This window comes from Poecilia latipinna, unplaced genomic scaffold, assembly GCF_001443285.1.
Source record: "Poecilia latipinna isolate Pla-1442-1.1 unplaced genomic scaffold, P_latipinna-1.0 Scaffold54, whole genome shotgun sequence".
Classification (NCBI taxonomy): domain Eukaryota; kingdom Metazoa; phylum Chordata; class Actinopteri; order Cyprinodontiformes; family Poeciliidae; genus Poecilia; species Poecilia latipinna.
Genome location: NW_015112670.1, coordinates 1139038 through 1154397, shown reverse-complemented (window position 1 = coordinate 1154397; position 15360 = coordinate 1139038). Strand labels below are relative to the sequence as shown.

Below are 15360 nucleotides of genomic sequence, written 5' to 3'. Positions count from 1 at the left end.
GCCAAAACCCCCAACACAAAGCAACCTTAACAATTAACACAATCCCAGCAGCAAAAGGCTTTGTGGCAGAAGAAATTATAACCTTTTCCATGCCGTTTTCATATCGACCCTTTATGATCTTGTTCTTTGATGCTACCGTTCTGAAAGCCAATTTCTTTCTTTCTACTACCATATTTGTAAAAGCGGAAAGTTTGAATTAAAATCTCTATTTTGTTTACAGCTTATACTTAAACTCCTCACTTAATGGGGATCTTGTTTTAAATGATAGCGAGTCATTTTTGTAGCTGCAGGTAATTGTTCACGATTCCCATTTTGCAAAGTAGAAAAGCAAAATGTTCCAAGACCATGACTAAAAAGTAAGCTTAAAGTAATGTACATCTTTGTACTTGAACTATTGGGATGTTTTTACAGGCACTCATAGAGCCCTGACTTGATTTGATTGAGAGTCTGTTGAGAAAGCTAAATATTGGAGTGATGGCAAAAAAGGTTTCTAACCTTTAACACCTGCAACTCATCAGCAAAGATAAATTGTCAAAATAGTAGTAAAAACCTACAAAAAATGCTGGTCAGCAATTATAAGAGGGCTTGTGTTAATGTAAAAAAAAAAAAAAAAATTATTATTGTCAGCATAAATCATTTATGGCGTGCCGCTTTTGATGTTTTTGTTTTTTTTTTCAAAATTGATATTGACAAAAAGCATTTTATAGCAATGTTTGGACCTTCAGGGCACATTGCTTTTCTTTTGACCGAAAACAGCCCTCTGACCTTTGGCTGTATGAAATGCTGTAATTCTGTCAACTTCACATTAAATCTACTGGCTGACAATGTAAGCAGTCATGACTGGGCGTGGAGTGACAGGGAAGCATTACCCAGAAGGAAGAAAACCCAGCAAAGTAGAGAGCTGGTTCGAACAACTGTCTAGATTTCTGAATCAGCACTAAGACGAGCCAGACAGTGCATCAATCATAGCAGCAGTTGTGTCAGCCTTTTCCTCCTTTCCGTGCAACTCTCTGCTGGATCAGTGCAAGTTGGACAGTACAAATAAATCAGCGAGGCAATAAAGGCTGAATAGCAATGGCATTTAGGGTCGTACAGGATTTCACATTTTGAGTGAACAAGCAAATGATGAAGCTTGTTAGTTTGATGAGAGACGGAGTTGCGATTCGACTGCCTGTGTGTGCTGGTACATCTACGGTTCTCGCATGCGAGTGACTGGTTTTCTCTCCTAAAAACAAGCTTAGCAGAGCTTTCATCTGGCAAATACATCCAAGTCTCATCTATGTCAACACAATGTATGAGCACACACGTGTCAAGGTATTTATGAGGCTGTCCCATGCAGGTTTTCAAGAGTACCAAGATTGAGAAGGTTTTTGCGTCGTTGCGTCCCATGTTTACCCCTGCATTTCTCTTCCACCTGTCCTTGTTACATGACTGCAGCCTGTAGCTAGCACCACCTACAAGCCTGCCGTAATTAAAATGTTTGATCTCCTTTCCTTCCCCGCCGAGACACACATTTCCAGACTAGCAAACACCACACTATTGCCACCGTGATCAATGACTGAAGGAGAGGCGAGAGCCACAAACTGACAGTGCAAAGATTGAAGAAGGAGATGCAGGGGTAGAAAGCAGCACAGCAAGGTGTGGAGGAAGAGGAGAAGGTTAGTTAAGATGAAGAGTGAAGGGGGACAGGGGTGAAGTGAGAGTTGATGAGGTAAGTTGAGGAATGCAGAAGCTCGGCCTTGGACTGCACATCTCAGGAAAAAAAAAATAACATTAAATTCTCATTACTGGTAAATGAAATGCAAGAGACTGCATTTCAGAGAGAGAAGTGTTTTACGCATCTCCCCAAATAGGAGAACAATTCATTTGCTATATAAACTCGATTCCCAGACAAATCAAATGTTGTATAAGGAAAATCACATTTTAATTAAAGAAGCGCCTGAGCAGTATTGTGTAAAAAGCGAACAAATTATGTAGAACAGAAAGCACTGCAGTCATATGTACTGCAATTTTTACTTGCATTAGTCAGTGGGGGAAAAAAAAAAAAGCTCAGCATGATGTACAGGCTTGAGCAACAGAAATAAAGGTTAGCCAGCTGAAATAAATAAAAAAAATGTTCTGGAGAATCATGTTACCCTGGTGGAACATAAAATTGATTTTCTGAGCTACACTTACTCAGCCACATCTCCAACGAAATGATCTTGTGACGTCCACACGAGGCTCACATATGCACACTGACAAACATAATGCAAACAATGATGGCACAAAGCTGGGATGCACCTGAACATGTGGGTGTAAGGAGTAACAGCAACAGGCAAAAGCAAGCTTATCACCATGTAGAATAAAATATGACATGTCAGGTACAGGAGGAAAATAAATATGCGACTGCACATATTGGAACAAAATGCTATTTTGCACTCCGATTTGGTATGGAAACTAATTTGTTAAATTTAAATAGCTACACACAAGGCAGTGTTCAAACATATCAGCCAGACATTTCATTTGGGTTTCTCACTGCGAGTCACATTTGGTTTCTGCTCTCCCAAACAGAAACAGTGGGAGTAAAAAGAAGCACGGCATGGCCACAGAGTGGAAAGTCCAATCATAGCTTCAAAAGATGATACGGAGGTGACGGTTTTCAAGCCACAGGTGATGCAGAGGAAAAGAATAAAAATGACAGGAGAAGGAGAAATATCAGTGTTACCAATGCTGTTTGGCTGAGAGAAAACTGAACTGAGCAAAACTGCCCCAGAAATGTCACATTATGCACTTTTAACACTTCTAAAACGCTTTAGCACAGTTTCCCCCCCTTAAGCCCATTTCCTGTTCAAAACTTGAAGTTCTGTTTTCAGTTAGCAGATTGCAAACTGAAACACTGAAATTAGTTAAGTAGCATGCATCAAATCCAAACCAGAAGATTATGTTATATGTCCAATATAGGAATAGTTTTAACTATGTAACTTGTTTCAGTACATCTGGAATGATGGTGTTTTCCTTTGATTTGTTTATTTGTATTCTGTTACCTATATTGGTCTGATGTGGTTCATTTCATTTATTAAAATTATTTATTAAGATTGCACTGACAGACTGAGTCAATGCAACAATTCACTATAGCATACTTTACATCGTTTTCTGTTAGTGGACCTTTTCTCACCTACATGTACAAACTAATAGTATTTGTTTTAAGCATCTGGTGTTTTATTTATTTGTTCAACGAAGTGAATGGAGGTGCGCAAATTGCTAAAATAATCAGATGGCATTGGCCATGCCTAAAAAAAATCTCAAAATTAGTTCAAATAAGTTCACCTACACACAAATCGGCCAAATAATCTTAATCATTTCAAGATGTTAAAAAAAAGGCATTTACAAAGCAGCCAATAGAAGCACCATTTTCTCTCCTTTGCCTGTTAAAACAGACAATTTCAAACATCTTTAGAGGGAGTCTCAAGTGTTCATGGATTTTAGTTATCCATGGGTGACTTTGGTCCCTAAACCCTGTTAATACCAGGGGTTCACTACACTTGAGAGGCTGATTAATCATAAATAGTTTATCTGCATTTATACAGCTTTCCTAATGTTTGCTTGTTTACATCCTTTAGCTAAAAACATTTTACAGAGAGGCTGCAAATGCTTAAAATTATCTTAATGTAAAAAATAAAAGCATGAATAAGAAGGGTGCTAATAAATAAATATTCATCAGCAATTGGAGAAAAAATATTCAACACCAACATTACAAAAACAGAGTTTCTCCAAAACTGATGTAAAGACAAAATGTAAGCTGGTCAGGGAGGCTGCAAAGAGCCTGACGGTAAAGTTGAAGGTGTTGCTGCAATATCTGGTAAGTACTGGTTGTGTTCTACATGTGAAAACCATTCTTCAGTATTCAACATCTGAACAAAGTGGTAAGGATACCAAAAAAATAATTTCCAATAATAAGCATGAGCTGGCTAAAATCCCCCCCAAAGTATCCTGAGGAAAACTTTCATGGTCTGATGAAACCAAAATTATGCTTGGCACAAAATAGCACAGCACCATGAGACTAAACAGGATTTTATCAATGGACCCCATATGAACATAGGAGGATAGAGCTCTGCAGCAACCTAAAGCTTCCTACATAATTAAAATGGAAGTTGCTAGAGTAAGAAAAGAGCAACATGAAAAAAAAAGCTTTTTTCCTATAAAGTTAGATTTGTTCAGCTATTCTTTTTTAATGATGCAAGAACGAGCTGTGGTCTGTTCATGTTCTACAGTTTAAAATAATCTTTCAGTTTGAAGTTCAAAATAAACATTTCCACTTCATGAACTTCAGTTCATGCATGTCACTGCCCACATGTGCTGTAAATCTCAAATGACTTGCATTAATTACAGGACTGCCGACTCCAACAACCTTACTTTAAGGCATAGATTTTTTTTTTTTTGAAGAAAGCTTCTGTTAACTTACCACTAACAGACAAGTAGTGAGGCTGTAAGTTTGCAGAAGAGTAAATCCTCAGACGGGATGAAATCCATCAGCTTGTCCGAAACTTGTTAGTTGCTAAAACACTGAGTTTTATACAGCTCTTATAATGTTTAGGACAAAATGTCTTCAACAAACATCTTCCTTTTGCTGAGGATGCTTTTACTTAACTAGATGTTTGCTGAGGTACTAATCCGCATTATCTTGCTACCTTTTTGTTTCAACATTATTCATTGTATTATGCTTCCCAATGTCCTTTTTCAGCAGTTACAGTTAATTATGTACGGATTAAAAAAAAGTGTCATAAACCTAATGCTTTCATTTGAACATTGTAGTTAGTATTGGCTGAGCCTCAGCTGAGTACCCACTAAAAATAAAACGTAATCTGGATTGGATCCAGAATCACACCAGAATCTGGACTTAGACAATCGCTGAGCTGTAGGGTAAAAGAAGCCAGCAGCTGCATCTAGTGTCAATCAATGTAGCTTTAGCTAAATTGGGGAGTTCTTCTGACTAAATGTTGTTAATCTCTCCTAAAAGTTGATTCACTTCTCTACAATTTTACAATGACATACATTTCTGCTGGAAACAAGGAAACTATTACTGATAACTCCACAAAACCTTACTTAAAAAAAATCTAAACTGTACAAGTGAGACATTATTGGATATGTTAGAAAATGTATTTTTAAGCAGAACTGGAGCTTGAGAATCAGCATTAAGGCAAAGACCCGACCTTAAGTAATAAAGTGCAGTGGACAGATGAATCAAATATGATCAAGAAGAATCTCGAACCAACTGTGAAGCAACGAGGTGCAAATGAATTATGCATGATATCAAGGAGTGCTTGGGCGAGGGAGTCACAGAGTCAAAGCCCAAATTTGAATCCTATTGGAATGCTCCGAATAGATTTGAATCAGGCAGTGCACATAAAAATAAACCTACAATCATGTGCAAGGGAACAATTTTATGCACCATGTTTATGTCAGACTGTTGGATAATCATACAAAACTTCTCCAACTGCATTCAAGACCAAAACAGGAAAAATATGTAGAAGAAAGTATCAATATTTGATGAAAGACACCATGGTATGTTCTTACTTTTGGATGCACATCCCCTAACAAGATTTAATAAGAAAACTATATTCAGATAAAATTGTTTCATCTGTCTTAAAGTATAAATGCTGGGGCTTTTTGGGTGTTCTAAGGAAGCTCCTTCTGATTCAGCGGCGACTTTGCTTGGAATCCGTGAGACAGAAAATCTTTTCGTTTCTTTCAATGAAAGAAAATAAAATTGATTTATACGTCTCTACAAAGAACACCTATCAATCCTTTGTTATTTTTTTTAAACGTGTGACTTTTATTTTAATGTCTGGAATACATTTAAAAAAGAGACAAAATTGACAACAGCTTTCATATTAATGTATCACAACTTTCAAAGATTTAAAAAAAAATTATTCTAATCAACTGTGAAGCTACGTTGTGAGGCTCCAACTCATAAAATCTGAGCAACTTTTTCTGAAGTTTGTGGTTGTGAAAATATCTGAAAAAATGCAGTGGGGTATGTACCATGTGCTTTAGAGACGCAGAAACAAAATTAACTGAAGGCATTTTTCCACTGAAATAACTTTAGTTCCTGAACTGGTTCCGTTTGCACGCTTTCGAACGTTTGTGCTTTGTTGAAAACCAAATCCCATTACTACCAGTTAGGGAAACGAGGGACTCATCATGTACACTGGCTACGAGACAAGACAGTAGGCTTTATGACCCTGAAGAGGAATAGGCAGCATGCAAGACAATGGGATTTAGAAGAAAAAGAAAAAAGTCAAAATCATACCTTTATTTGATTTTTGCTTTTTTTGATAAAAAAAAAAATCGTAACATTATTTTCCACACTTATCCGCAAATCCCCTACCCTGCTGAGGGCCAGCTTTCTTTGACAGTTTACCACTTTTGCAAATAAACATTCAAGTGTTAAGACAGCATCTGCCATCTTCAGTTTCTTCTAACATGTTGACATAATTACACCTTATTCTTATTTAGTATTTTCACAGTTTGACAAACTGTTTTGGAAGCCGTTTCTAAGAACTGCTGTGTTCTCTGCTGTTCTCTGTGGCAGTCATGTGCATGCTGAACTTCCTCCATCACAGCATCATCCTCCCCATCTTTGAAGAATGTTTTTCTGTGCATGGCTAACAAGCTCGAGTCAAGTCTCATTAGTAAAATTAACACTGCATTGCTGTAGGTTATAAATTTAAACCATGTGAATTGAATTGTCTCCGAGGACAAAAAAGTACATAAAATCAAATTTTTCATATTTTTTTTCATCAGGCCTAATTAAACAGATGCATTCACAAATGACCTCTTACATTTTAAAATGCAAGAAGAATCAAAATGATTTTTTTAATGATGTGCCTTAAGGGTTAACAGACTTTTAGAAAAGACAATTTCTTTTGTCCAATCAAAGAACATTCATGTTCTAAAGTGAAGCTAAAATGATCGTTATCAGTCCGCTATACCAACTGTGTCACTACAGTCTCTCTACTGCCACCTAGAATGTAGTAAACTCTTAGATTTTGAGACCAACTTTGGATATGCAAAAGCATCGACATTATTATGTCATGATGCTTATCAAGTCTTGTCATTTGTGACATGAGCTGTGTCAGACACTTAAATTGTGAAAAACCATGACCAACAGGTCTATTCAGCTTCCCAAACTTTGAAAAAAGGCTGTACCAGATCAGGACAATAAAGAAAGGAGAAACATTAATTTTCAAAATAGTAATGCATTTCCTCAAAAGCTAAAAATAGGCCTATAACAAAATAGAGCCTGTACATAGACAAAATTACAGACTACACCAGATACAAAGCATATATTGCACATTACCCCTTCAACAGTAAATGGTATCTTCAAACTCAATAACTAAACAAAAAATATTAATGCAATTACAGGAATAAAGCACTGAAAGAGAAATAACAAAAAAGACAAACATGTAAAAATAATCAAATCAACAAAACATGAACGTAAATGACAAACAATCTGCATGCAAAGAAAAATGACGAGCAGCAAAATTACTAAAGGACTCATCTGCCACGCGCCAGGTACCTGCAGGTCAGGCGCGTGCACCCGGAGGCCTCAGGAAGAGGAAGAGAGCCGCGGAAGATTCACGGCCAAGGCCGCAACAACCCGGGATCTAAAGCCAAAATGTAATGTCAGTCATGGCACTAAGCCTAAAACAAGTTGGACATTGAAGTCGCTTAGCCCGTGAAAACCCCGAGCCCACGACGCGTGACTGAGCACACGCACACCCTGCGTAACAGGCGCGAGATCACACAACCTAACCGCGACTCTGAACCAAACACAGGCCCGATTACAAAGAGCCAGTCTAAAAGCCAGACAAATTAAGACCACAAAACTAACCTGGATACGATGGTGGGATTCGCAACGTTTCGAGAAGACACAACCCCAAACGAGACATTGTGGGAGCTCATAGCACGTGGTCACCACAAGGCCACGTGGAAATTGTATGCGCACGCACGGTGCGCACCTGGCTTTAAAGACTACGTTGGTGCCACCCACCGCTCATCTTAAAGGTGAACCTGCACCAACATGCCACACGTTTAAAAAAAAAAACATTCTGGTGTGAAGGACAAAGAAAAACTTTGAGTTTCTAAATAAACTGAACAGAGGTGCTTTTATTTTGATAAGCAACAAGACTCTTTGTAATGATGCAAGTATCTTAACAGGAAGAGAGCAAGATGTCACCAACAAATTAAAAAATGTTTTGTTCTGAAATTAACCCAAATTATTTTATGGAACTTTGAGTTTATTGTCCTTTCACAATGATTTTAGCTCTACTTCCTTTCACTCATGGAACAAGGTTTGATAACAGACTACAAGCCTAAGTCAAGTTTTGAGCCTTCAGACTTGACTTTAGATGTATCCCTGCTCTAAGACTGGAACAAGACTATATCATCATATTCAAGTTGACCAGAATTTGAGACAACTGGTTTAAATCAAGTCTGAAGGGATTTTATAATTCAGGTCCAGCTATCACTGAGCTCTGCTTCTGCTTCTACTTCCTTTACAGTGCTGATCAATATTAGACTGTATACAGAAGCTGAGAAATATCACTGGATATTTTCTTTTTTATTAGTATTTTTGAATGCTAAAATCAAGATTGACTTTTTTTTTTTAGTTCACCTATTTATCTGTTTTTATTTTAAATAAAAATTTAAGTGTCAACATGGGATTTGCAATTTTCAGCTTATTTAAAAATTTTATTTACGCCATGATTATTCTCATACTATGCAATAAACCTCTTTTGGAAATAACTTTTTCGAAGTAAAAGCTCAATGCTGGATGTCTACAACTACCCTCATCTCCATCCCAGCATCTCCCTCCTTCTCTGTGATGATTTAGTTCAGGGGCTTATTTGTGGAGAATACCTCTGTTTGAGAATTGTTTTTTGCCATCCCAGCTATCATAAACTCTTTAAAAAACAAGCTTTCTGCTACAGACTGAAAAACCTGCTGAAATAAAATCAATATACAGTATGTGTTCCTTTAGGTCGTGAATTAAGGTCAGTGGATTTTTACACAAGAAATAGCCTTGTTTTTTTTTTTTGTTTTTTTTTTCCAATAAAGCAGAGGTAAACAGAAAAAAAGACCTACACACTGACCTGCAGGTGGGCTGAACTGAATTTTGGCAGCCTCAAACTGATTTCGTTTGATGTATCTTGCCCTTTTCTTCCTTCTTTGCACACCAAAAAACCCACACACTTGCTGAAAACCCACAGGACAAACAGAGGGCATACGCAGACCTGCTCAGACCCAAGTCATGTACCTGCCTTGTAGATTACCTGACATCTGTCTTCTCCCCCCTATACACACTCACTAACACGCACATACACACACAGCTCTATGTCTCCCCCCCCTGCCTCTGCCTTTTTCTCCCTTCTTAAGTCAGACAAGCAGCAATCCCAAGCCCACATTCCCATTCTTTGCAACTCTTTGGCTGGCTGACCTTCGAACAGCGAGGACAGATCAGAGACAGACAGGGTGGGAAAAGAAGCTGCTATTCATCTTCTGTCGGCATGCCAGGCCGGCCAAACAAGCTTGGGGAAACAATCCCTAGCTGGGGAGAGCTGCAAGCATCACCAGCCTGAGTGGCACGATCCGTCAAATTACCTGATCTTTCTGGGCTATGGGCTGGCTCCATATTGGGAGGCTGGCTGCAGGCCTGTGATTGAGAGCAGACACGCACACACACACACTCTCACACACCAACCCATAAGTCCGCCGTTGTCACATGGGATCGCAATTTTTTCCATGACATTTATTTTTGGCAAAGTGTTGTCTTTCTGTTTGTAAGGCCTTAATGTGTTTGACCTTGCTTTGCCAGAGAGTCTCTAGAAAACCTCTCTCCTCTACCCTACTTTATGAAAAAAATATAAAAATCTTTCAGTTTAATTTTTTTGGGATCTGCCAATTCTTTTTGCTTATATCTTTTTTTTACTTATGTAAAAGAAAAACTGTCCTACCTTTCCCACTCTCAATTTTATCTCCATCTTTGTGGTTGCATAATGCCAGTAAGCTCTGTAGCTTAAATTTTTCCCTTTACCGCCCTCCTCCTTTCTCCTCTCCCATACTTTTTACTCTTTTTATCTTGGTATTATTTGCTTCTTTTTACAGAAAAAAGTTGCACCTCACTTCAGATTCATCGCTTGCATCAGTTTTCAAATCAGTGCAGTGTCAAGAAAAGTGTTAGTAAGTTGCGTGGATCTCTCTGCCTTAATCTGCAAGGAGGTGGAATGGTTTTGGTCTGCGCAGAGCGCACTACTTTGCAGTAGATTTATACTGCAAGGAAAACTCAAAAGGCAAGAAGATTTACATTTAAAAAGCAGAGCAACTAAAATAAAAATAATTTTAAAAAAGTTCAAGCACTAAGGACACAACAAAGGTATAGTGTTGTCATGAATGACTTGTAGACTTAGCTCTTCACACTTATAAAAAAAACTCTCTGTGCAACATTCAGACATATGCAAGAATGGAAGCAACTATCAACAAAGTTGAAAGTGGCAGGAGAGGATGAGACTGCGCTTAGAATGCAGAACTCGACTATCAATGAATAACACATTGATCAGGCATCCATTATCTAAACCCGCTTATCATTTCAGGATTGCGGGCGGCTCGTGTCTGTCTCCAGCAGTCATTGGGTGAGAAGCAGAGTACATCCTGCACAGGATCCAGAGCCTTCGCAGAGCCGTCCAGTCTGCCACAAATCCATTTTATATTTTTCTAGTAAAAGAGGAATGTTTTTATCAAGAAAATGTTCTGCTCTATGATTAGTGTGAAAGATGTCCAGGTTATATTATTTCCTCTGCCACATCATCATTAGATGGAAGTATATATTAGATTTTCAGGGAGCAACTCAAGATACTTTTCTATGTCAGGAAGATGAATTTTAAAATTGCATAACTCATTTGAAAGCCAGTTGGAACAATGTGTTATGTTTCATACTTTGAAGTATGAAATATAAGGTCATTAGGTTTACTGGCATATTGTCCTCTGAAATTCAAAATAACCCTCTTAAATTATTGTCAACTTTTGGTTGTTCAATGCTAGCAGATGACTCTGAAATCAGAAATCATCAAAGACATTTCTACAATTTCTGATGATATCGTTAATAATTTTTTGAATGTCATTGTTGACAGATTTATGTATCTATATGTTTGACGTATTTAATGCTTGTTGGAATCTAAGGTGGTCCTATTGTCAGTAAGGCTGTAGAAATGCTCTTTTGTGGTTTCACCAACAGAATAAAGATGAAGCCAAAATGTCTGTTTTGTGTAGAATAATACATCTGATGCCTGACGAGTCTAACTGTATACCGGCTTGGATAAAACAAAAAAAGAAAAAAAAATTCTTATTGGCATTTTTCTTTTTTCAAAAAGCTCCGCTTGGTGTCAAGTGATTCATTTTGTATATATTTCCAAGACTATATAGACCTGTCTGTTTTGTTTTACCTTGATAGTCACTTGGAGAAATGGCTGAAGGTCATTATGGTTTACAGGTGTAGAAGCTGCTACTTTACTTCCCCTGCAAGAGAAATGGAAAGCATAAAAAGAAGGGTAAAGAATGAGACTTTTTTACAAGTTTCCTCCAAGGACCTTATCTTACCACAAACTATTAACTGAGACAAAGAGAAAATGAAAAGCCTGTCTGAGTGATTTTTCTTCATAGAGGAACTCAGTTTATGCCTTGACAGCTGCCGCACAGACGGTGTGTATTGGACTTTGTGGTGGATACCTTTGAAAGGTTAGCGACTTAAGACTTAGTTCTTCAAGAATATTAAACCAGAATCTAAATGTGGTTTGACTTCATAGTTAATTCAATCCCAAGTTCTTTTCACACTGTTCAGGCAGAGACCATCCATACCTCTGACCGACTTAGATCTATAGTAATCTTTTTGCTAAAATGTTTCTGCTCACTGGATGTAACAATAATATTTTGTGAACCAATCAGAGTCCTGACTTGAACCTGGCAGAGAATATGGATAGAGTAAAACATCAGGGTGATGGCAAGGAGCCTTTCCATCCTCAAAGATTTGGAAGTCATTACCAAAGGCAAATCCTCAAAATATATGTGGAGGCATTCAACAAGGTAGACAGTGATTAAAAAACAGACTAATGTGATGCAGATTAGGATTTTTCCACAAATCATTAAGAAAGACATACATATTTTTTTCAATATACTTACATTCAATGAGATTTGATGATTCTCCCTTTACATCTATCCAATTATTGGCTATACCAGCATACCCTCCTTTCATGGTCACTGGGAGCTTGGTATCTATCTCCAGGGGTCATTAGGCAAGAGGTGGGATACACCTGGACAGGCCACCAGCCCATCACCCTTTACATTAATGTATTATCCTTTTTTAAAGCTTTGTCTCATTTCCTATCAGAGACAAACTTCTTGGTTGAATGAAATTAAATCTATATCCTCATGTGGCTTGAATAATTCCAGCTTAACAATACATGTAACCCTAAATCATTTGGCTTTGAGTCCTTCTGAGACTGTAGGTTCGATTTCCTTTGATTTCAAAGAGGATAATCTATCCCAGGCACCAGTCTTTATGACTTTAAGGCAGCACTATGATGTTAAAAGTTAGCTGGCACCAAGAAGGTCTTTGCATTACCTTGGAAAAGTGTCCAGTGGTGCATCGAGAACACAGTGTGCTCTCCATTATGCTTTGTGGAGCCAGGACAGTTCCCTGCCTGACTGACCTTAAGCAATTACATAAAAAAATACAAAATAACATCAAAGTGGGTCTGTCTTACAGTGGCAGCACAGGAAGCAAAGGAGTGTGATTTTGGCCAGCCTGGTGGCAGCAGGTGCTAAAGAATTTCAAATAGCACTGGATCCACCGTCCAAAAGCAGAGTCGGACATTGTCACGTCCACCTTAGCTGGCAGCACTTTAAGTTATTGTAATCCTGTTGACACACCATCTGCTACACTCATCTCATCCTGCTGCTCTGGCTACTATCAAAAGGATCTCAGCAGACACCAATGAAAAATTGACAATCTCTACACCAATAAATACTGGTCCAAGCTCAGACCTCCTGCTCTGACTAACTGATCCAAACCACCAAGTTGCTTATAAGTGAGATTTTGCTCAGGGAGATTTAGGAAAGGGGTTTTTCAGCCCGCAGTCTAAATATGTACAAGCTGTGTTTGTCCTATTGTGAGAGACATTTTGTGAGCTTAATACCATCTGACAGAACTCACTGAGGTATGTGCACAAAGCTCTGAGTCAAGTTAAAATTCCTCTCATGCACCCGCTTATGCTACTGGTAACCTGATGAAACTACAGATAATGTGCTTCATGTGGAAGACTAAAACTGATGGTGGAGTCACAAAAAAAAAATCCCATATATGGACAAATTTCTCATATTGTGAGGAAACAATATGAGCATACCTGCAGCATTGTGATGGGATGGAATGGGCACTAAAGGATGCATTAATGATGCCTTTTAACTTAATTTCCCATTTTGACATGAGGAAGCGGTATTCAAAACTAGAAATCACAGGGACTTGTGTGGGAGATGTGACCTGATATGATCCTATCAGCTGAATTGGTGAAGATCTGCAGATGTCTAAATGTTTGTTGTGATGGATTTAGCCACGGAAGATAAATGTGAAACAAATGGACAACCAAATAGAGCTCAGAAAAGAAAACAGCGAGGTGTATCTTTGCTCCCCTTTATGCAGTAGCAATCACAGATTGGGTGATTTTCTTTGAAGGAAAGTCACACTTAGGGACCTTTTGGATTCCCTTCAGTCTGGACTCTAAAGACAGTAATTATTTGACTCCCAGAATCAAACTAAATTATTGGTTTTGGCTAGAGCATTTAGTTGCAGTGGATCATTCACACGAATCTTCACAGGGGCATGTTATCAAACTTAGATGATGAATGCTTAGAAAACAAGGAGCCCGGTTTGCGGATTTATGCTGCCGATGACTGCTATAGACCTGAATCAGCAGGACGGAAGGATCCTTGATGTGTCTGCAATAAATAAACTCTTCCTCTGGTCAGTGTTTTCCCCCTGATAAGACATGACTAACCTTTTGGAAGGGTTTTTCTTCACACTGATATCACGTGACTGTTCATTTTCGTTTTTGTAAAGTGAGAACAAACATATTCCTGCAGATGACATGAGAGCAAAACAAGAAATTTCCCTGATCACTGGAGCTGTAAAGAGTGCTGTGATCACACACACACACACACACACACACACACACACACACACACACACACACGCACACACACACACACACACCCACACACACACACACACACACACACACACACACATACAAATGCAAATATTCAAATGATTATTAAAAGCAACAAAGCTTTTTGTTATGATTCTCTACAAAGAAACAGAAACACATTTTCTGAAATACCTCCAAGGTCATAAGAAAAACAAACAACACTGGGTTGTTATCATTAACGTGACGCTTTCAAGAGGAGCCGAGAAAATCCCTCTGAGGCTTTTTCTTTGGGAATCAGTTCCAAATTACAGAAGGAGATGCAGGGAATTTGGGAGGTGTATGCATATGAGACCACACCAAAGGAAGTAGAAGAGGATTTTCTTAATCAGAGTCGATTTTCCACCAGTGTCATCTTCAAATACATTATCTCTTTGCTTATTATATAGAGGTCTGAAGCCTCCACAGAGAGTCTTCCTCCAAAGATGAGGTACATTTTCAGCTGTTACGTTGACCAAAATATATAAACAGTGAGAAAATAAGCACTTAACATGATGATGTTTTCTTCAGTAAATATGTTTCTGGTGGGGCTGCCGGCATGAATTTCACACCATAAGTCAATAGCAACCTAGATAATCCAAACACATAAACACATAAAAACAAAAGTCTTTAAATTGTGTTATCTGTAATAAAGGGGAATGACTGGAAATGATTATTAATTTTAAAGCCGTTATTTCTGCTTATTATGATGATTTTCTGCCTAAAACAAATGAAACCATATTTACAACAAAATCATTTCACCAGACCTGTACAAAAAAAAGGCATTCTTAATTCAGACTTTGAGAAAATTATGTTTAATACCTCCTTAAAGGTCATTTAAAAAGCTATTCGTAATCTCACTGACAAGCTCTCATGGTGATGAGGTCTTGGTGGTTGAAAAGCATCCTTGCCATCACCCTGATCTTTAGATTGTTCATATAGAACTGTCATAACGCACACTCTTCTTTTTTTTATGTATACTCTTTTCATTTTATTTTTTATAATCCTTTTTGCAAGTAAAATACATTTCCTTTACCTGTTATGGACCTGTTATGGAAAAAAATACTCTCATATATAAATATAAAATATA

At 37.9% G+C, this 15360-nt stretch overlaps 1 long non-coding RNA gene across 1 annotated transcript; it reads right to left on the bottom strand.

Annotated features, from left to right (window-relative positions):
• Window positions 1-6279: 6279 nt before the first annotated feature.
• On the bottom strand, window positions 6280-7987 carry LOC106959896 (uncharacterized). The gene is made up of 2 exons (XR_001427451.1): window positions 7874-7987; window positions 6280-7646 (listed from the first exon to the last, which is right to left on the bottom strand). It is a non-coding gene; the product is annotated as an uncharacterized LOC106959896 (long non-coding RNA).
• Window positions 7988-15360: the final 7373 nt, after the last annotated feature.